Source organism: Eptatretus burgeri, chromosome 1, assembly GCF_056783735.1.
Source record: "Eptatretus burgeri isolate ZD-2024b chromosome 1, Ebu_testis_v1, whole genome shotgun sequence".
NCBI classification, from domain to species: domain Eukaryota; kingdom Metazoa; phylum Chordata; class Myxini; order Myxiniformes; family Myxinidae; genus Eptatretus; species Eptatretus burgeri.
In genome coordinates this window covers 159,766,451-159,788,179 of record NC_140961.1, presented here as the reverse complement: position 1 = coordinate 159,788,179, position 21,729 = coordinate 159,766,451, and the positions used below count along the sequence as shown (strand labels likewise).

At 34.1% G+C, this 21,729-nt stretch overlaps 1 long non-coding RNA gene across 1 annotated transcript in view; it reads left to right on the top strand.

Annotated features, from left to right (window-relative positions):
- The first annotated feature begins 200 nt into the window (after window positions 1-200).
- The window catches only part of LOC147035867 (uncharacterized), a 61,360-nt gene continuing 39,831 nt past the window's right edge, over window positions 201-21,729 (top strand). The window contains exon 1 of the long non-coding RNA XR_015049651.1: window positions 201-1,081. This is a non-coding gene — a long non-coding RNA (uncharacterized LOC147035867). The remainder of the gene's footprint in view (window positions 1,082-21,729) is intronic.

Genomic DNA, 21,729 nt, shown 5'->3' with positions numbered 1-21,729 from the left:
CTGTGTCTCTTCGCAACCATCTTAGCAACCATCAATAAATTATAATTTAACCATCAATATAATGTATTGATGTTTGCTAAGATGGTTGCGAAGATACACAGTGTTAAAATCGCTTATTAATGACAGTTTGAATATTGAAAGACAGTTTGAGTCTATGGTTCGATGGAGGTGCTGTGTAATGGACATGTCTACAAGGTGAAGTGTTTATCGCTTAAGATATTATCATAAAGTGATGTCTGATTGACGTTAGTCAAATGTAGTGATACTTTAAATAAAAGTAATAATTAATTGAGTTTGAATGAGGATATTGCATTGCTGTGTTGATTGACTGTCTGGACACAACTTTGAGGTTGTAGGTCTATTGATGTTGAGTAATCTACTGATGTGGACCTGTGACTGGGGTTGTGGATCCACTGTTTTGGAGAGGTTCTGGGCTGAACGGATTGAAACCTCGATGAAAAACGGTGTCTAGCTGATTAATTATCTGGACAGTTGGGCAATCAGTCAATTGCTATAAGTTAAGGTTATAACTTCAAATATAATATCTTTTGTAAGTACTTACCAGTACATAATGTGTGTGTGGGTGTGTGTGTGTGTGTTTGTGTGTTGTTCAGTGTGGCTTCCTTCTTGGGACTACGGTGCAGTAATTGGTGTTTATTTTGATTATCCATGTTATATTGTTGTCTACATTAATTTGTTTATGAGATTCGGTACTTTTGTTGATTTGAAAAGTGTAAAAGTTTATTTTTATTTATCAATCTACAAATGTGTCAGAATATGAATTTTCTCTTTTCATGTTTCTCAGTCTCCCTGCAAATACTCTACGTGGAATGATGAGAATGGTCTTCAAAATTTCTGAGATTAATAAAAACCCATCATTACTGCCCTATGCTACTCTGGGTTATGTTATTTATGACACTTGCGATGCTGTCCCGAAGGTCATGGAAGCGGCGTGAACAATTGTTCTTTCAAGAGTAAAATCAGTAATGGAGGAGATTCTCCAACTGGTGTTGTTGGCTCTTTCTCATCCAGCCTCTCACTCAACTTAAAGAACGTGTTTGGCCTCGATGACATTCCACAGGTAACTTTTACATCCATCTTCTTACTTGACGGCCCAAGTTTATTTGTGAGACTGTTTGTGGACTAGGTACCTCATTGAAGATTTTTTTAATCTTCAGATTATTTTTTGAAGTTACCGAATGCATATTATTTAATTAGAATTATTTTAATGTTAAGGTACAATCATTCAATTTGATAGCAAATTCTCGGTCAGTTGTAATGATGTTAGTCAAAAAAATTGGAAGCTATAATTATATTATGACACCAACCTGGTGTTCACTTAGCAGTTAAGGTGATGGCTTGGGATCCTAGGGTCCTGAGTTCAAGCCCTTTTTTTACCCACTGAATTAACACCAGGGGGTTGACTCACTGTCATCCTTCTGAGGTCGGCGAAATGAGTACCAGTGGAGCAGCCAAAAGGCTGCACATGAAGGGAAGGGGTTATTGATGGATTTATTAAATATGGTATTGTTTTGGTGCAGGCATGATGGGCCAAATGGTCGCCTCCTGCACATAATTTCCTTGTAATCATATTTCAACGAAATTTTTTTATTTATTTTAAACCGAGTTCTCAACCGCTTTGAGATCGAGTCAAGAACGAGAGAGTTGTGAGGTGAGTACTTTTATCATCCATCTTCATTTCTATTCTGTGTTATTTTATTGTTTGGTTGGAGTAACAGTACAAGCTAAGTCAGAATAATCTGTGATATTGTTTCAGGACTCGGAAGGCCATGTTTGTTCAGATGAATTAACACAGTACCCCAACTTTTTACGTTTGTCATGTCGATGAGTGTGAATATGTAGCATTATTAATAGAATGTGGAATTGTGTTGTTCAGGTAGCTTACATTCACAGTGACTCAGTCAATCTGTTACCTTCCGAGCATGTAAGGGTGTTTTGGCAACCTTGGCACCAGATCACAAATCTTTTGGATGAATATCATTGTTATTATATATTCTTGGTTTTGTTTAACCTGCACTCTTATTTATAAAAGGTGTAGAAAACATAAATGAATAGGTTTTATAAGAACTAGTCATTTTAGAGTTGGTAAACAGTACCCATAATCACGAGTTTTGATTTGACCTTCGAAAGGCCAATTGGGTATATATACTGTATACCCCAAATTATGTTGAAACTTCAATATTTTCGATCTGAACGGATTCTCGAAGGTTGACGCCTCTCCTGTAAACCAAAATATCAGCAAATGAAACAACAAAGAGGGCAGAGTAGAAAGTAATTGTGAATTTTCTGGTCAACAAAGGTGTCAAGTCTGTTAAAATACACATATGAAAGCGTACACGATGAGTTGATGATTGGCTTTCGAGGACATCAAATTTACATGGCACCTTTGGGGAAATAGGTTTTTAAATAAATGTATGAGGCCTTCAAGAATTATTTATTTCATTGGGTACATTCACATCCTAATTCATTATGAAATGAAGGTAAAAAATCTTTCCACTCCAATGGGACAAGGAAGTTCAAAGCCAAACAATACCTTGGGAAGTGTTGTGTCATCTTCGGAATACAGATGCAAGCTTAATCGTATAAATATAAGTCCACATGAAAATTGAAACACCTTCATAGTTGATTCATTTTGTTCTGTGAAAGAAGATATCTCTGGTGTTGGCTTAACGATTAGGGTAGTGGTCTTGTCATCCTAATGCCCTGAATTCAAATCCCACTTGGCTGATGAATTAATACCCGGTGGGGTTTACACAGCATGTCGTCCTTCTGAGATCAGCAAAATGAGTACCAGCTTGCTGGGATGAGTCTGCCATTCGAGTGTCCTGTGTCAGAGTGGCGACCGTCTAGGATTGTGCGCAATCGCCAAGGAGACTGCTTTGGCAGCACCGATACTCTGTACAATGCATGGACGCATGGACAGACAGATGACTTGCTTAAGGCCTGGTCACACCTTGACGTTTTAGCCAACGTATGCCGATTTTTGAATTTTTTTCTAAAACGCTGGCACACGTTAAATACGTTATGGGTAAGTTTTGATAACATTTAGAGCACGCTGAAAAACACTGCCATACGTCGTTGTACGTTGGCTTTAAACGTTGTACTTTTTGGTTGTCCTCAAATTTTTTATTGCTTGAAATTTCACGACGTATGCCGGCGTATGACTCACACATTCCGCTACGCTGGCCACAAGTTGTATGCACGGTCTGCGATCGTTGACAGACGTCAACACATGCTACTTGTAAGTTAATCATAAGTTGAGACACGCCGAGGTAATGTTTAGCGTACCCGAAACTTATTTCTAACCTATGATTAACGTGTTGTTGGCACGTTACGCGATCGTTGCCACACATCGACAGACGTTACTTTTAAGTTACTCATAGGCTGAAAGACGTCGGTATAACAGATCGTCCTTGCTTCAGCGTCCACGGCCACGGCCAGGACACTTATTTGCAGCATTCTTCAAACTTTTCTTCGGCATGACGAGGATGTTCACACTTCGATGTCTAGCTTGGCTATGATTCCAATTGTCCATCGGCAGCGTCTATTTAAAATAGTCGAGTTTGAGCGTTTTAACACGTTCAGAAGAAACGCTTCAAATTTCCAAACCCCAGTGTCAAAAACCAAAGGCGAGTGACAGCAATTTAAATCGTTCATTGTAAACAATGAAAATAGCTGAGTGGTACCGTTTAAAAGTCGTTGAGTGTAAAAAAAATCCAATTGTTGAGCGCAAGCGTATACTTTCAACAGTGGAGTTTGAGCGATTTATCACGTTCAATAGAAACGATTAAAATTTCCGAGCGCCAGCGTCAAAAAACAGGCGAGTGACAGCAATTTAAATCATTCATTGTAATCAATGAAAATAGCTGAGTGGTACCGTTTAAAAGTCGTTGAGTGTAAAAAAAATCCAATTGTTGAGCGCAAGCGTCTACTTTCGATAGTGGAGATGCAGCCATTTAAATCGTTGAGTGGCAGCCTATGAACCTACCCGTGGACACGCGGACGCAAGGACGATCCATCATAACCCACACCCTCCCCCTCACACTCACCTACTACTGCCAACATGAACAAACTACTACTAATACTAATACTAATACTGATACTGATACTGATACTGATACTGTTACTGCTGACATGGACATCGACTCAAAAAGGACTCGAAAACACTGTTGGGTTCCCCTTTTATGAACACCATTTTTATATAGCAATTCCCAAAACCGCTGGGAACACGTCTTTATATGGCAGTTGTAAGCTAGAAACACGTTAATTTTTTTTTTTTTGTCGACCGGAAGACGTCATTGGAATGCGTCTACATACGTCGATGTGTGTTGGGACTACGTAAAGAATTGGTTCAAAGCACGTCAAACATAAGTTAGAAATAAGTTTCGCGTAAAAAAGACATTACCGCGACGTGTTTTGACTTATGAGTAGCTTATAAGTAGCCTTTGTGGACATGTGTAAGCGTCCACATATCGTGTGTAAAACTTATCCACATCGCATGCGGAACGTGTGTCATATGCCGAGTACGTCGTAAAATTTTGAACATGTTTAAAATTTCTTGACGTACTCTACTTACTACGACGTATGATAGCGTACTTTAGCGTTGTACTCACGTATACCAAACTTACTCATACCGTATTTGACGTGCCCCAACGTTTCAGACACATTTTTCTTAGGTCGGCATACGCTGGCAAGATCGCCAAGGTGTGACCGCGATGTTGTCACTTCCATTTCTACGGCAGTTATGATTCGAATCGTTGTGCGTCAGCCTTTTAATAGGCTACGTCATGACATCGTCGGCGATGCGTGCAACGCGCTATGCCTAAGTTAGACTATCGTTGGGCATCAGTTGTGTAGGCCGACAACAGGTTCAGCATTCGTTGGTATAAGTTATCTATAACACAACGAAACGTTCTGTGTCCGTTACCAATGCGTTATACATAAGACCAAGTCGCTATGAATACGTCCGAATCTTTAAAAAAAAAACATCAAAAGTTCAACGTAAGCCAGCGTTTTACATACATTTTAATACGTTGCCATCGCTGGCTAAAACGTCAAGGTGTGACCGGGCCTTTAGCTATTTAGTAAGGCATTTGTGGACCAACAGCCAATTATGGACTGTGGCACTATCTCTAATTCAGATAAAGTGAGGGAGTACAATAATCCCTCCATAATGCTTTGTTTTCTATATTTTGGCTGAATTTTATTGACAATCGGAGAATAACATGTTAAATCATCCGCAACCTCGTCACAGTCGATAAATAAGTCCTTAGCAGTGCTGTCTTTGGACGGACCACTGTGACACCAATTCAATGTCCACCAAATGACATGCATCAACAAACCTATGTCATCTCGTACTTATCATGTTGTTTTAATTTAGTTCATGGAGAGAGTTCCAGTGTCCCAACAGACATGTGACATGAAGGTCCAAATTACAGTTCAACAATTGGCATATCGTTAGGTAGGCTTTATATCAAAATGCAACTTCCTGAATGACAGGATATACTTCCCTACTTCCTCTCCCTGTTGTGGAACATACCTTTGGCTCAAACATTGTTTGCTTTTTTCCAAACCAATGTGAAAACACAGTTTAAGTTTGAAAATACCATGAAAAATGGACATTACTAGAAGGTAAATATATTGGTGAAGCAATTATTTTATTTCAAGGTTGGGATTACATTGACTTGCAAGTGCCTGAGTGACAACAAACAGTTTCCTTCATTCGTGCACACAGTCCCGAGTGATGCGTTTCAAGCCACTTCTATTGCTAACCTGGTTCAGCACTTTGCTTGGCACAACATCGGAACAATATCAGTTGATGATGAATACGAACGGAATGCAATAACACAGTTTTTATCTGAAGCAGAAGCAGATGGTGTTTGTATTGCTTTTCATAAAACACTCCCAGACAGGAAGGATAAATCCGCCTACACAAACCTGGGTGAGTATTTCCCTGGCATGCTTTTCACGTCAGTGGTGTGTATTGGCCCCCACACTTTTCAGCAATTGTATGGACTGGATTATAGGGAGGATGTCGGAGAGATCAAGCTGTGGTGCATCGTATGTGAATGTCAAGATGTCTGACCTTGATTTCACAGATGATGCAGTCATGTTTGGAAACTGGATATCATTTTGGGGGCCCTCGAGGTGCTGAATGAGGAATCAGAGCCATTGGAATTTTGGGTTTCTTGGGTCAAAACTAAAATCCTTGCAACATCCTTCAGACCCTTGCTACATCCAGTTTTGCTCTATGGATTTGAGACTTGGAGTCTGACCAGGGATCTGAGATGGAGACCTAATTCCTTTGGTATGAGGTCTCTTCGGAGAATGCTTGCCAACACTGGTCGGACTTTGTGTCCAACAAGCGGTTGCTGAGAGAGACTCAAATGAGATTTGTTACCTGCATAGTCCTTGATCATCAGCTGTTGCTGTATGGACATGTGGCTCGTTTTCCTGATGCTGATCCTGCTCAGTAGATTCTCTTAGCGAGGGAGCCTCATGAGTGGAGGATGCCAATGGGATGACCACGTGCCTCGTGGTTGCACCATGTTGATCAACATCTCATGGAGATGGGGATGGGTCAGTCCTCTGCGTGGGGGATGGTCAGACGGAGGCCCCTGGAGTACCGGCGGAAAGTGGACGCAGCGAGGCGCTGTTCCGGCGCATGCTCTAATACCTGACCTGACCTGATGCGTTTCACAAAAGAGTAAAAGGAATCGACACCTCCAACACTCCCAGATTTATTCGAGAACAAGGAGTATGCTTGAAAGTCCATCCCATGTCAGTAGGGTGAATATACTGGTTCTGGCTCACTTTTCCCCATGTAAATGAATGGGGGATTTTCAGCGATTCATATTTTTTTTCCCTAAAAATAAACCCCCTTTTTATCCGAAGGTATATTTATTTGTCTCCCCTTTTAACCTGGGGACACTTTTTTTTTCAAATAACCCATGCAATAAGATAAAGATTTGTTAAAGGTGATTCGAAAAAAAAAATCTAAAACGTCTAAGCCTTGGGACACTCTTTATCAAATAACCGATGCATATTGTTTAGCTCACTCATTGAACCTATAAAGATTTGTTCATTCTCAAATTCCTTCAATAGTTTAATTTTCTTTGCACAATAATCCCCATCTAAAATATTGAAAAACAAAACATTTGAATCTTTATATTTTTTAAGATACCCCTTTTGTGCGATTACAAAATGATAAACTTCTCTTAATGCTCTTGTTTGACCACCTCCTGAGCCACATATCATTTTGAGATTATAGTAAATTGTTTTTTCATTGTTCAATTGATAACCATCAAAGTTTTCAGTCCATTCAAGGATATTTATTTTTTTCTTTACATCCTCTAACTTACAACTTTTTAAATTGATTCGCTTATTTGTTTTATTTACCTTTGTTTTAGTTATTTTTTCAATAAGACTTATTTGATATTTTTCACATTCATTATGTTTTCCATTTATATACCAAGACTGAGATTTTCTCCACTCTTTAGTTTGATTAATACTTGGTTTGACCATTTATATATTGCAAAAAAACGCGGCGGTAGCCCTTAAAAAACCCTAACCCATCTTCCCATCGTTAAAACACAATCTATTCTATTCACTCTATCATACAATATCCATATGGAACACAATCTATTCCATTATCTAAAATAAATCTCTTATCATCAAAGGCTCCTAATGCCTTTTTATTTACTTCTTCACTATATATGTTATGTTTATAACTTCTTATTGTATTCATTTTCCTATATTCTTCTTTCTTATTCATTAAACAATTATAATAATTTATAAAAGTTATTAATTTCTTTATTCCCTTTAACCTCTTATCAATCTGATCACCATACTTATAAGCATATGCCTTTGCTCTCAATCCAATAAACTCACTCATTACTTTTCCACCCAACTCATCCTTAAACTTACCAATAACCTTTTCATTCTTTTTGAAAAATAACTCACTCTTCTTGCTGAAATTACTTGTATCATATACTCCAATATTTTTCTTCATATCTTTATAAACATCATCAGTTTTTATATCTAGGATAAAACTATCAGTGTCCATATACAACAATGAAACATTTTCACCATACTCTTTCTTTAAGTCATTATACAAATAATCATACATCAATATCTTTGATAAATCAAGAACTGCTGTTCCAATATAAATTGGTTTATCCATTACAATACTTTCCTTTTTCATATGAATTGCAGAAAAGTTCTCTGAAAAAACCTCTTCTCTCTCAAAACTTGGTTTATTTATCAATCTCGAAGCTTCTTTCCAAGATGTTGCGAATCTAATGTTTTGCCTGTTTCTAACATTTTCCATAGTCTTTCCAAATACAGCATTATTCATTAATTTATAAAAGTCTTCTTCAAATTTTACTTTTGTATTGGCTCTCATATCTGTATTGAATTGAATATACTTTTTCACCCAAGGACTTTGTTTAAATTTTAAAACTCGATGAATTTTAGCTACTCTCAATCCTTCTCTCAAAAACTGTTTTAAGCTTCTCTGATGCAAAACATATCCCTCTTTATCATAGAATGTTGTTAATAACTTTTCTGTTGATTTACCTTTAATATTAAAACTTTTATGATAATCACTGAACCATTCTTTCTTTGGGGTTTCTTTCTCACATGCAAAAGGAAGGTCTTTATGCTTATTATGAAGATCACTCGGGTACCTCAAATCAACTTCAAAATAATAACCTTCTTCTTCCTCATTCAATTCCTCTTGAGAAGAAATAACAATATTCATCAAAGCCTTTTCATAATCCTTTTCTTCCACCCACTCTAATTTACCATAAGGCAGAGATTGAGACATTGCCCATCCATACAAATTATTAGCATCAAAATACATCAAACAATTACTATCTTTTTCACTATCATAATTTGGAAGATATTTATTATTTGCTTTAGCATATCTTTTTGAACATACTTGTGATATTCCACCTCTCTTGGACTTCTCAATCATCAAAAGCATATCAACATCACTGATTAAATCTATATCTTGTTTTGTCATTTTCAACATTGCACTCCAAGCTAAACCAGGAGCTGTGAAATAGTGGGCAGGATGTAATCCATAACAATTTTTATTATGACAGAGTGATCTAAAAGCTTCAAACACATCAGCTAACAATAAAACATCTGTTTTTAGATATAAATCATGATATTCTCCAAGGTTCTTTATCTTAAATATTTTCCATATTTCTTGTGTGTGTTTATATCCCTTATCACTTATCTCTTCTTCATAAAGGTTATTATAGAAACTTTCTTTTGAAGGAAGTTGTGTTTCTTTAAATCTCATAAATGAATCCATATAATCATAAGGATAAATTCCCTTACTTGTAAGAATTTTCTCTTTATTTGAATTTCATTCCTTGTTTGAATTTCCTCTCTCATGAGAATTCCTTCTTTAATCAGAATTTCATCTTTAATCTGAATTTCCTCTTTAGTTAGAATTTCATTCATTGTTCGAATTTTCTTTATAATTAAAATTTCATCTTCAGTTAGAATTTCTTCATTAATTTCCTCATTAATTAGAATTTCCTCTTTACTTTGAATTCTCTCTTTAATCTGAATTTCCTCTTTAGTGAGAATTTCCTCTTTTGGAAAGAATGAATTAAGATTTGGAAAAGAGTCCGTGGAGCTTAGATTTGATGCGAGGTAGGCAAGTGGTGTTCCCATATACTTGTAAGAATCTAGAAACCTAATACGAGTTAAAGGTTTTGTGAATATCATTTTTGTAAATGTAATATACTTTTGACTTGTGTTTGTTATGGCAGAAATATTCCCTGGTGTTTTTGAAAGTTCATTTATAAATAGATGTGTATCATAGTTAGCGCTGTTGTGAAGAAAGACTGGAATAAAAGAAGGTAATTTATAATTAAGATTACAACAGGAATGAGCGGGACCTCTATATTTACCAGTAAGATGACAATGATCCCTAACTTCAGACTCCTCAATTTCCTCCTCACAAATATGACAGATATTGTTCTTTCTAAATTCTAATTTTTCTTCTTTGGTTAATTTCATCGGTTCATTTGTTTCTTTCATTAATTTAGTGAGTCTTATACAATCCTTTTCTAATCGTTTTACAAACTCTTGTGAAGCATTTTTTCCACGATAATGTTCAAGTTTGTTATACTTTTCTCCAACAGATGATTTGATATAATAACAGAAACCACAAGGAATATGTTTTTGATATTTATTTGTATATGATTCTTTTGGATCAGGAGAAGCAGTATTTATCTTTTTAAGGATACACTCAAAATCAGCGTATATCACAAATGGGTGCATGATAGATTTATAATAATCTTCAAAAGAAATCTTTTCACCAGGTTTAGGCATTGTAATTACAGCTGATTTATGATTACTACAATATTTTGAATGTTGTTCTAATCGTTCTTTTGTATGAAATGAATTAAGACATCGCTTACAAGGATATATTTTGTTTGCTGTTCTGAATACCTGAGAAGAGATTAATCTTGATAAATTATTGATGTATGTGTAATGTGAATTCTTTCCAACACTAAAATATAAAAGATCAATGTGTGTTTCTTCATTTTTATAGTTGTTTGAAATTTTTAATATTTGAACTTTGTTTGTATCCGTTAATCCATATCCATTAATCGAAAGATTATTCTTTTTCTCAAATTTAGGAATATCTGTTAGTGGCATTGGGAATTTAAAATCTTTAATGTCCAAGGTATTCTCATATTTCATATATTGTTTTACTCTTTCTGAATTACATTTTGGTGGATGAAAGTGAGCAAGAACAGACCAGAGAAAACATTTATTATCATTGTTCTTAATATTAACAACTGCCTTCTTTACTTTTATTTCTTTTGGTAATTCAATATAAGAAGAAGCTTTAAGAGGGTTTGATTTTAGAATGTGTATATCTAAAAAGATGATTTTTTTAATATTGAATCCACTTCCTACCACTGTATTATCAACATCCTCCTCTTGTTTTGATAGTTCTTCATAAACCCCACTATTCAAAAAATCTTGAAATGATGTTATAAAATGAAGATCTGTTCTCATATAAGGAGTTTGTTCTTCATCTTGTCTTTTCATATCCATTTTCACTCCCATATAAAACTTTAAAGTTTTCATTTCTTTTAATGTCTTTTTAATAACTTTTTCAACATCGGGTTTCACTATTTCAATTGATTCAGCTATTGATGATGGACCGGGTTCTCCAAATTGAAAAATCCTTATTTTTATATGCCCTTTAAATGCCCCATCAGTGTTTTCAATATAATAGTCTCCCTTTACTTTAAACTCATTTTTCTTGTGTTTTTGTGATTGAAAATGTCTATTATAACTACTCTTCAAAACATCCTTTGAGCAGATATCACAATGTTTTCTTTCCAACTGAAGAGGAGATATTTTATGAAATAGATTAAATTTTTGTTTGTTGGTTCGTTTTGATGTGTTTTCCATAATGTTTATATTTGTGATAACAAACATCGCAGTATGTTGTATTCACCATATTTATATGATAAATCTTTGCTTAAACTAAAATTTTCTTGATGAAAATTTTGTTTATTTTACAGGTGAATCTGTGCTTAAAACCATTTTATCCTCCAACTTTTTCACTTAATAAATACAATGTTTCAAGACACCAAAGACAAGTTTCAATCAATCTCTTCATTTGTTAAAGATACTGAGAAATATGTCAAGGATGTAAAATTGAACAAAGATAAATATAACAATGATTGGATAAAAACTATTATGGTAAATAATATGAGTTCTTCAATTTCCTTCAGTGGAAGGGCTTTTAGTATACCTGGTAGAACATCAATTAAAGTGTCTCTAACAAAAGTTTCTCCTCTCCTTCTGGTAATATAATCAAAACTAGAAAAAGCAATGAAACAAGAAAAAGTATCAAGAAACAAAAACCTTATGGATGAAGCTTTAGAAAGAAAAGATAAGACCATCTGTAATATGCAAGGAGAAATTTGTATTTTTTTCAACAACCCTAAAGATGTAAATCCTGATGAAATAAAGGATGTTAATATATCAGGTGAAATGACATTTCGTTCAAGAGTAGTTAACGATCATTTTAAAATTACCTTTAATATAAAAAATGTTGTCGTTGTATCTGGTAATGAAAAAAAGTACATCGATATCGATGGTAATATTATTAAATATGAGTCAATATACAACTGAAAGTATAGATGAATTTCAGTTTAAGTAAAGTTTTACTTTATAAATATGCTAGACTTTCCTGATTCTCCATATGACAAATTTGAGAATTGTCCTGCGTGTGAAAGACGGGGATTAAACACAGAGTCAAAAGCCTATAAAAAATGTATATTCTGTGATTATCTTCTAATTAATGATAATAAAAAATATAAAAAGGAAAATAATTCTTTTAGATTTACACCAAAAATGAATTACTTTACAAGATTGATTGGAGAAATCAATGTAACGTATGAGGGTGATAACACACCTTTCCTTACAAGGGAAGAAACTGAACGTATAAGAGAAATGTTCAAAGGATTGTTGCTATATATTATTCATGGATGTAATTTTCAGGGAAATATCAACACAAGATATTGTATAAATAAAATAATGGATTATCTTGAAATTAAACCTGAACTTAGGATAAAATATAGAGTTTCTAAAAAAGCCAATAATAAATTAAATAACCTGTTTTCCAAATATATAAATGAATGATTTTTTACCCATTTGGGAAAATAAGATAAAATTTAACAACCATAAAAATCTCCCAAATTCATTAAGATGTCTCATAGTTGGTTCAAGTGGATGTGGAAAAACCTGCTGACTTTTAAAGATGCTCCTCACTCCCAACTTTTTAGATTATGATAATTCAATAATTTTCACAAAGTCAAGTTTTCAACCAGAGTATCAACGACTCTCACAAGGTTTGAATGCTGGTCTTCAAAAAGAAGATATATTCGGTTTATTTAAACGTCAAAAAAACCTAAATGATTATAACATTGAAGATATAATTCAACTATTTTGTGATACACAGAGATGTAAAAAGAAATCAAATCTGATAACTTGTATTCTTAGTGATAATAAAAGTATGATATACCGTCTCCCCAAAATTTGGATAAATCAAAAAAGAACCTCGTTATCTTTGATGATTGTGTTAATGAGAGAAACCAAATGGTAATGGACAGCGACTACACAAGAGGGAGATATTCTTCTTGTAATTGTGTTTATCTTAGTCAATCATACTTTCAACTTCCTTGTCGTTCCATCAGAAACAATGCTAATACTTTTATTTTATTCAAGTTAAATTCAATAGATATCAATAATTTTTGGAGAGATAATTGTTCTACATTATGTAGTAAAAAGAAATTTGAGGATTACATGAAGCACACGATTGAAAAATATAAATATATTGTTGTGAAAGAAGATGAGATCTTAAGGGATATATTTTTTGTTTTATAAACAATTACATATATAAATGACAACTATTATTGTAAATCTTGTGGGTAAATCTGCTTCTGGAAAAAACTTTCATAAATCAAGGTTCTTGTGTATTACAAATGATAATATTGTAAATTTACTTAAAAAACACCCCGTGATACGCATTGTATCAACAACAACTAGAGCAATAAGACCTGGAGAAGTAAAAGGTGAAGATTATCACTATATTTCAGTGGAGGAACATATGCGATTGAGGAATGAAGGTCAAATATTTGAGGAGGTTTCTCTTGGTACAACAAAATATTCACATTGTAAGAGTGAGTTAAAGAAACTAAAATCTGGTGGTCTTGGGATATTAGAAACTAATCCAGAAGGAACGAGACAAATTATTAAACATCTGAGCGGAGTGAAGATTTTATCATTCGGTTTTGATGTTGATGAAGAAACTCAACGCAAACGTATGAAAAGCAGAGATGCAAGTATTAGTGAAGAAGAAATTACAACTCACATTAATGTTAATAAAGAATTTGATGAAATATTTAAAGAAAAGGATTTATTTGAACACATCCACTTGAATGATGAAGAAAAGGAAAATTTCCCTGTTGATCTTTACAATTCATAAAATGATATTTTACAATAAATAAATGGATGCAAAAGAAAGAGCAAGAAGATTTAAAGAACATCAAGAGTTGGTTTCAAAAGTTGTAAAACAGCAGGAAGACATAAAGAAGAAACGCAGACAGAAACTACTGGGCGAAGAAGCATTTGAAAGAAAACAAGAGAAATTTTTTGAACCACTTTTAAAAACTTCCCAAGAAAAAATGAAAGATGTTTCCACAGTTCCCACAGTAGAATATACTCCTAAAAAACTTCAAATGTTAAAGATTTTGATCAAATGATGGAGGAAGAATTAGAGCATTTAGGAGAATTAAAGGTATTTGATGATGAAGGTTTATTTCAACAACTGGAAGAGATTAATCGACCCCCTGATTATATTGTGAATGCTCTTCAAAACAATGAATATTCAGCGGATTCAAAAACCAAAGCAGGACTCATTCCAACAGAACAACCAGCAATATTTCATCTTGTTCAAGAAAAGGTATTAATATTTAATGATGAATTAAGGTTCTTGGGTTCTGCTCAACCCCCTGTCAAACTAACTCCGAGATTAATGTTTCTTCTCACAAAAGATGGAAGACAAGGTTCAACTGTGAGGGATGAATCAAAGTATATTGATAAACCATTGGATATGAAAAATAATGATGATAGAGTATATATTGATCTGCTGAACACTCTAAATTATAGGGTTATTATTTCTAGTAAAAGTAGGAAAAATGAGAATGAGAAACACACTATTCAGGCTTTAAGTATCCTTGGTTCAGGTATTAGTTTTCTTCCAAATGATCCATCGCAATTAGTTAATAGACTGTTATTGTTGTTCGGTAGTAAGAAGGCTGGAAATAACAATTGTTTTAATGAAGCATCAGCCATTTTAGACCAGTTGATGAACATGAAAATAATTAATAAATATCAATATAAAGACATTTTATCTCATATTAAATAAGATGAGAAGCACAATCCTTAGTTTCAATTTCACAACAAGCGACCACACATCTTCATTCCCATACCCACTAAAACTTGACCCAACAAAAGAATATGAGGCATCTTTATTGTCCATGGAAACTTATAATACCTTATTTAATATAACTGATAAAAATGACAAGTTTAGTTATAATCCCGGAAGTGGATACAAAACGATAACAGTCTCACCCGGAGCATATGAGATTTCTCAAATATCTTCCGAAATTGCTCGTCTTATGAAAGAACAGGGTGAAGAACCAAAAAATATTGTTGTAGACATTCAAAAACATATTTCAAAATCAACGATTAAAGTTAAAAATAACTACAAGGTTGATTTCACAATTGATGATTCATTTAGAGAGTTATTGGGTTTCTCCTCAAAAAAGATTGAAACGAATGGGACGTTTTACAGTGATAATGTCATTCAAATATCCTCAGGAATAAATTCGGTGTTAATTCACTGTTATTTGATTGATGGTGCTTATAATGATGGAAAAAAACTAATGCAATATTTTCATTCAGCGCATACTCAACCCCAATTGGTTATAAATTCAATATGGAACCCAAAAATTTGGTTTATCTCCCTGTGTCAGGAAAAACCATACACAGAGTAAATTTTAGGATAACCGACCAAGATAATCATATGATTTCTTTTAATGGAGAAGTTATATCCATCAGAATTCACCTACGTGAAGTTTTCCAATAAATACATATGATGGTTATTGTGAGGAAACACGAGTTGGGAAAATATAAAATAATTACAGGGGATGGGATGTTCCTTTCCCCATACTACAAGGGTGAAGGTATGTATCTTGGTAGAGGATTCTATAAACTTAAGAGACAAAGGGGTGTTGGACATCAATTTAGAGGAGATGGGATAATTGATACTCTTATGGGTATTGGTTCAACTATTCTAAAACATAAAGATCTAATTGGTTCAACTGCTTCTGCTGTGGGAAATGCAGCAGGTGCTGTAAAGAGCATAAAAGATGCCCAGAAGGAATCTCATAAATTACAAGCAATAAAAGAAATTAAGAAAGGCAAAACTCAGTTGTCCCCCCAAGAACGACAGATAATAATTCGAATACTTGGATCAGGGTTTCAAAAGTTTTAACATCTTTTTTTCCTAAATAAATACAAGTATGGAAGCAATTGATAGTATCTATGATTTGGATGATACTATTATTATCTCAAACTCCACTAAAAAAGAAGATTACTTCAAGGTAAATGCAATAACTGGAACAGACTGGAATACGAATGGTGCAAAAAGTTTTGAAATAAATAATCAACAAACCTATTTGAATCTCTCCGAAAGTTTCTTGTTGTGTAAATTTAAATTCACTAAAGCTGGGAATAACACAAACGCTACACTTGTAAATGATTTCTTCTGGAAATGTTTGATAGTGTGCGTTTGTATATTGGAACACAAGAAGTTGAAGCGGTTGATTATGTCTCTGCTGTATCTGAAATGATGAAATTTACACTCTATACATTCAGTGATAGAATGGGAAAGGGGTCTGTCGAAGATTTTATTCCTGATATGTCAACGGGAACAAACACAGAGCCTGGATATACTCAAAGGAAAGGAGCGTATAATGATGATACAAAAGCAGAAAATAGTTTTACTGTGGCAGTTCCTCTTAAAGGTATATTTGGATTTTGTGATCATGATAAAGTTCTGTATGGTCTTAAAATTAGATTTCAACTACAAAGGAATGATAATGAAATTAGATTGCTTTTTGGTGTTGGTAGTGCTTTTGGTGAACAGAGTAAATTTGTAATTGAGGAGATGAGTTGGTATATCAGTGAATAAACTCCTAATCTTAAAACAGAAGAGATGTTGAATCGAAGACGGAACTCAAAGAAACCACTCAGTGTATCATACCTCAAAAGAAGATGTCAAAACGTTAAACTCAACCAAACTACTTACACGTGGAATTTGGGTGTTCTGGAAGGAAAGCCACGATATCTGTGGATCATTTTAAAAAAGCCAGATGGTGATACTGCGAATGATAAGAATAATGCATTGAGTGATAATGCTAAGGTGAAACAACTTCGTGTTTCTCTCGGTGGAACATTTTATCCACGAGATAGATTGGAAATTAATTGGGAAAAAAATGATTTTGCTGAAGCATACAAGTCTTACCAAAAGGTGTGTTAAAGTAATGGAAATAAAGAACCTATTTTGGATATGAAAGCATTTAAAAGTTTGTATACAATCTATGCGTTTTGACCTGAGCGCTCAAAAGGAAACTATAGAGTCGAATCGAGTGGATACTTCCCTATACATTGAAAGAGGAGAGAGTGAAAACGTTGATACATATTGTTTGCTTTTGGAAGAAACAGAATTGCAGATTAATACAGATAATGGTGTGATGATTAGTCTCACATAATTTTTTGTTAAATAAATGAGTGGCAAAGTACCAACTGGGGTATATGTTAATCAAATCAATCTTCATAAACTATCATCTTGTGTTCAAAATCAAAAGCCTTGTACGATTAACGTTAATACAATTCAGAGAAAAGGAGCAGTAAGAATTGATGTTTTGCTCACAAGAGAACAGGTTAAAATCTTGAATGACACTGGCTCACTTAAAATTAAAATGACAAAACCAATGTTGAAAAAATATTCAATAAGAGAGACGAGTGGAGGATTTCTCCCATTTCTAATTCCTTTATTTGCTGGTTTAAGTGCGGTTGGAGCATTGACGGGTGGTATTTCAACAGCAGTGAAAACTGCCAACGAAAGGAAGGCTCAACTCCAGGCTCAAAAAGAATTGGAAAGACATAACAAAGAGTTGGAGAAACAAATTAGTGGAAGTGGTGTAATTGTAGATTTTGCTGAAAAACTTGAAGGTCTGCCTGATGAAGCGAAATTGTTAGTTGGAGATATGCTTTCTTCTATAGCACAAGCAGGTGTAAAATTAACGAAAAGAGGTAATGGATTATATCTTTCTTATAAATAAATGAGCATTGATGAGTGGTTTAAAGAATTTGGAAAGAATAGAACATCAAATTTACAACTTGTCAAATATTGTAAGAAATTAAAAATTCATAATGTGGTTATTTGTATGAGAGATGAATTAACAAATGTGCCGAAACATATAAAGAATATTATTATGAACTTAGAAGATAATAATGGGAATGGTTCTCATTGGGTTTGTATTTTTAATAGTCAAGACAAATATTATTTTGATAGTTTTGGTCTTCCACCACCTGTTGAAATCATAAAATTCTTGCAGAATGGTGTTTATCAAACATTTCAAGTCCAAGAATTAAATTCCAAGTGTTGTGATCAATTATGTCTATATGTGTTATTTCAACTCAACAAAAATAAAAAATTTTATGATATTATTTTTAATCTAATATAAATGACTTATGTTGGTAAAGATGGTTCTATCTTTGGTGTATCTCAAGAACTGGATATTGATTTATCAAATTATTAGACAAAGCCACAGGCTGAACGACATAAATATAATATAACCAAAAATATTAACATGAAAAATGCTTATAAATTAAAAAAATTACCCAAGCCCGACTGACGCGAATGACTTGGTGAGATTAAGCGATTTATCACAATATATATCCTTAAATAAAACGGCCGTGTATTCCAAAGATACAGAAGTGTTGATATTATCTCCAGGTCATACAGAATTCACAGTTCGAATTAAAATAAATTTTTATAAAGAAGGGCGTATCGTTTGTATGAGAATAGAACAATGGGGGTATGATATGAATGATTTAGGGTATAATTGGTCATTTAAAATTAACCTCGAAGACCTGGAACAATTAAATCAGTCTCGTAAGGAAGAATATTATCCACTTGGTATCGAGAATGAGTTTTGTGGGGCCACGATTAGTAAACAACAAATAAAATAATTTAATAAGGGTAAATATAATAATGTTTTTGCCCTTGTTTATATCATGAAAACAGAAAAAACAGGATTATATATAATAAGTAAGGAAATACAAAATGATTTAACTATGGGAAGATGGGGAGGTGTTTCGTGCCATAATGTTATTCTAACATATATTTCTAATACATAAATGACAGCAAGAAGGCTTCAAGAAAATTATCATTTCTGTGTCCAAGCATACCTTCAAGAAAAGGGTATTCGGTATTTTAATAAATATGTTCTACAACATAAGAATGAGGTATTTTCAATAAAAGATTGGCATTATGCTGATGTTGATAAACCGACAACTTTAGATTTAATGAGAATGTTAAATAATGAAAAAATTATAAAGTTAAGAAAAGGTAAGGCTCTTTTAGAAATTCAAAAGAAATTTTATTGGTTTCCTGTTGTAAAAAAATTATTTTGGATACAGGAATAACAAGAAATCCTGATGAATATATGTATGATATTCTATGGGGTGTAAGCGATTCAAGGATAATAAGGGATGAGGAAGGAGTTGAAGAAGAGAGGGAAGAGGAGGAAAAGGAGAAGAGAGAGAAGGAGGAGAGGGAGAAAAAAAGAGAAGGAGGAAAAAGAGAAGAGATAGAAGAGAGAGAAGGAGAGGGAGGAGAGAGAGAAGGAGAGGGAGGAAAGAGTGAGACAAAATAAATATCAAAATATAGAAACCAGTGAGATTAAAAAAAGATTGGTGGTATTACAGAAAATAACTCAACCCACCGAGGAGGAAAACAAAGAATTGACAAGTCTATTTGAAATATTTTCGACAAGACTATTGACATCGACAAGCTATTCATTTTAATTCAAGTTTTTCATTTTTTTTCTTAAATAAATGGAGGAGAGAGTGAAGGCATTTCTCAGGATTCTTTCTGTTTTAAAAATTAAGATTCAAATGTGCATGTTGGAAACTAAAAAGGTTTTTTCACTCTGCAGGAATTTTTCACATAAATAAATGAGTTATTGTCTCAAATGTAAAAAGAAAACTAATACTAAAAATATTTCATATGTTAAAAGTAAAAATAACAGGGTTATACAAAAAGGTATATGTTCGGTGTGCGGTTCAAAAAAAAATCAATTTGTCTCCAAACACAAACGAGGAGGAGATATACAAAAGTTTTTATCAGGAAATAAATTTACAACTACTGGAATACCAGGGGAATTACATCTTCCAGGGTATTCTTTCTGTGGTCCAGGCACAAACTTGGATAAAAGATTAGATGAGGCAGACAATCCTAAATCCTGGATTAAACCCATCAATAGAGTTGATGAAGTGTGCATGAGACACGATATTGATTATGGTAATACCACAACGTTGGAAGAAAAGCATGAAGCCGATAGAGAAATGTTGTATAATTTGTCTCTGATACAAAATCCAACCTTGAGAGAAAAAGTTGATCGGTTCATTGTGAAGAAGATGATCATTGCTAAATTGAAACTTGGACTTGGAAATTCAAAAAACTTATAGGCTCTAATGATGTCATTAAGACTGAAGAGCAATCAGCTGATGAATTACATAAACCAATATTCACAAAGTTTCAGAGAAGGAAAGTTTATTCCAAGGAAGTAGATTATATCTGGTCTGCTGATTTGATTGAACTCAATAACGATAAGGGGTACAAGTATGCTTTAACCGTTATTGATTTGAGGAGAAGATACACATGGGTTGTGCCATTAAAAAACCAAACAGGTAATACTCTTATGTTAGCCTTTCAACAGATATTTAATAAAAGTAAGAGAAAACCTAAAAAATTGTGGACTGATGAGGGTAGAGAGTTTTATAACTAGACATTTATGAATTTTCTAAAAAATAACAGTATTACATTACACAGTACCTTTAATGAAGGGAAGGCAGTTGTTGTTGAACGTTTTAATCGTACCTTAAAAGAGAGACTATATAAAAAATTCACACAACTCGGTTCACAAAAATGGTCATCTTTTATTCAGGATATTGTGGATAAGTATAATGACACGATTCACACGTCAACAAATATGAAACCATCAGAAACATTTACAAAATTAAAATATGAAAAAGAGATTAATGTCAGAAAACCTAAGTTCAAAGTTGGTGATATCATAAGAATATATAGGTGGAAATCTCATTTTGAAAAGGGTTTTACTAAATGATGGACGAAATAACTTTTTAAATTGTTGATGTAATAGATACGGTTCCTTGGACTTATAAGATATATGATTTGGAAGGGGAAGAGATTTTAGGTTCATTTTATTCACAGGAATTACAATAGACAAAGATAAATTGAAATTTTTTGACTCCGCCCCTTTTTGACTGCGCCTACACAAAACCCACCCACATAAACCCCACACAAACCCCACACAAACCCCACCACACACAAACCCCTCACAAGCTCCACACAAAAACTCCACCCCACACAAGCTCCACACACACAAACCCCACACAAGCTCCACCCATATTCATCATATTCACATAATTAGTGATTAGTTAATTAGTTCCCCACACACAACATGTTTATTTAATTAAAAAATTATCCACCCATCCACACAAGCTCCACTCATCCACCCGTCCACCCATCCACCCATCCATTTATCCACACAAACCTCATCCACATAAGCCTCATCCACATTCACCCCTCCCACATAAGCCCCACCGAAGCTCCGTCCACATAAACCCTGCCCACATAAACCCCTCCCACACAAGCTCCACCCACATAAACCCTGCCCACACATACCCCACCGAAGCCCAACCCACATAAACGCCCTCCCACAAGCCCCGCCCACACACGCCCCGCCCACACAAGCCCCGCCCACATAAACCCCACCCACA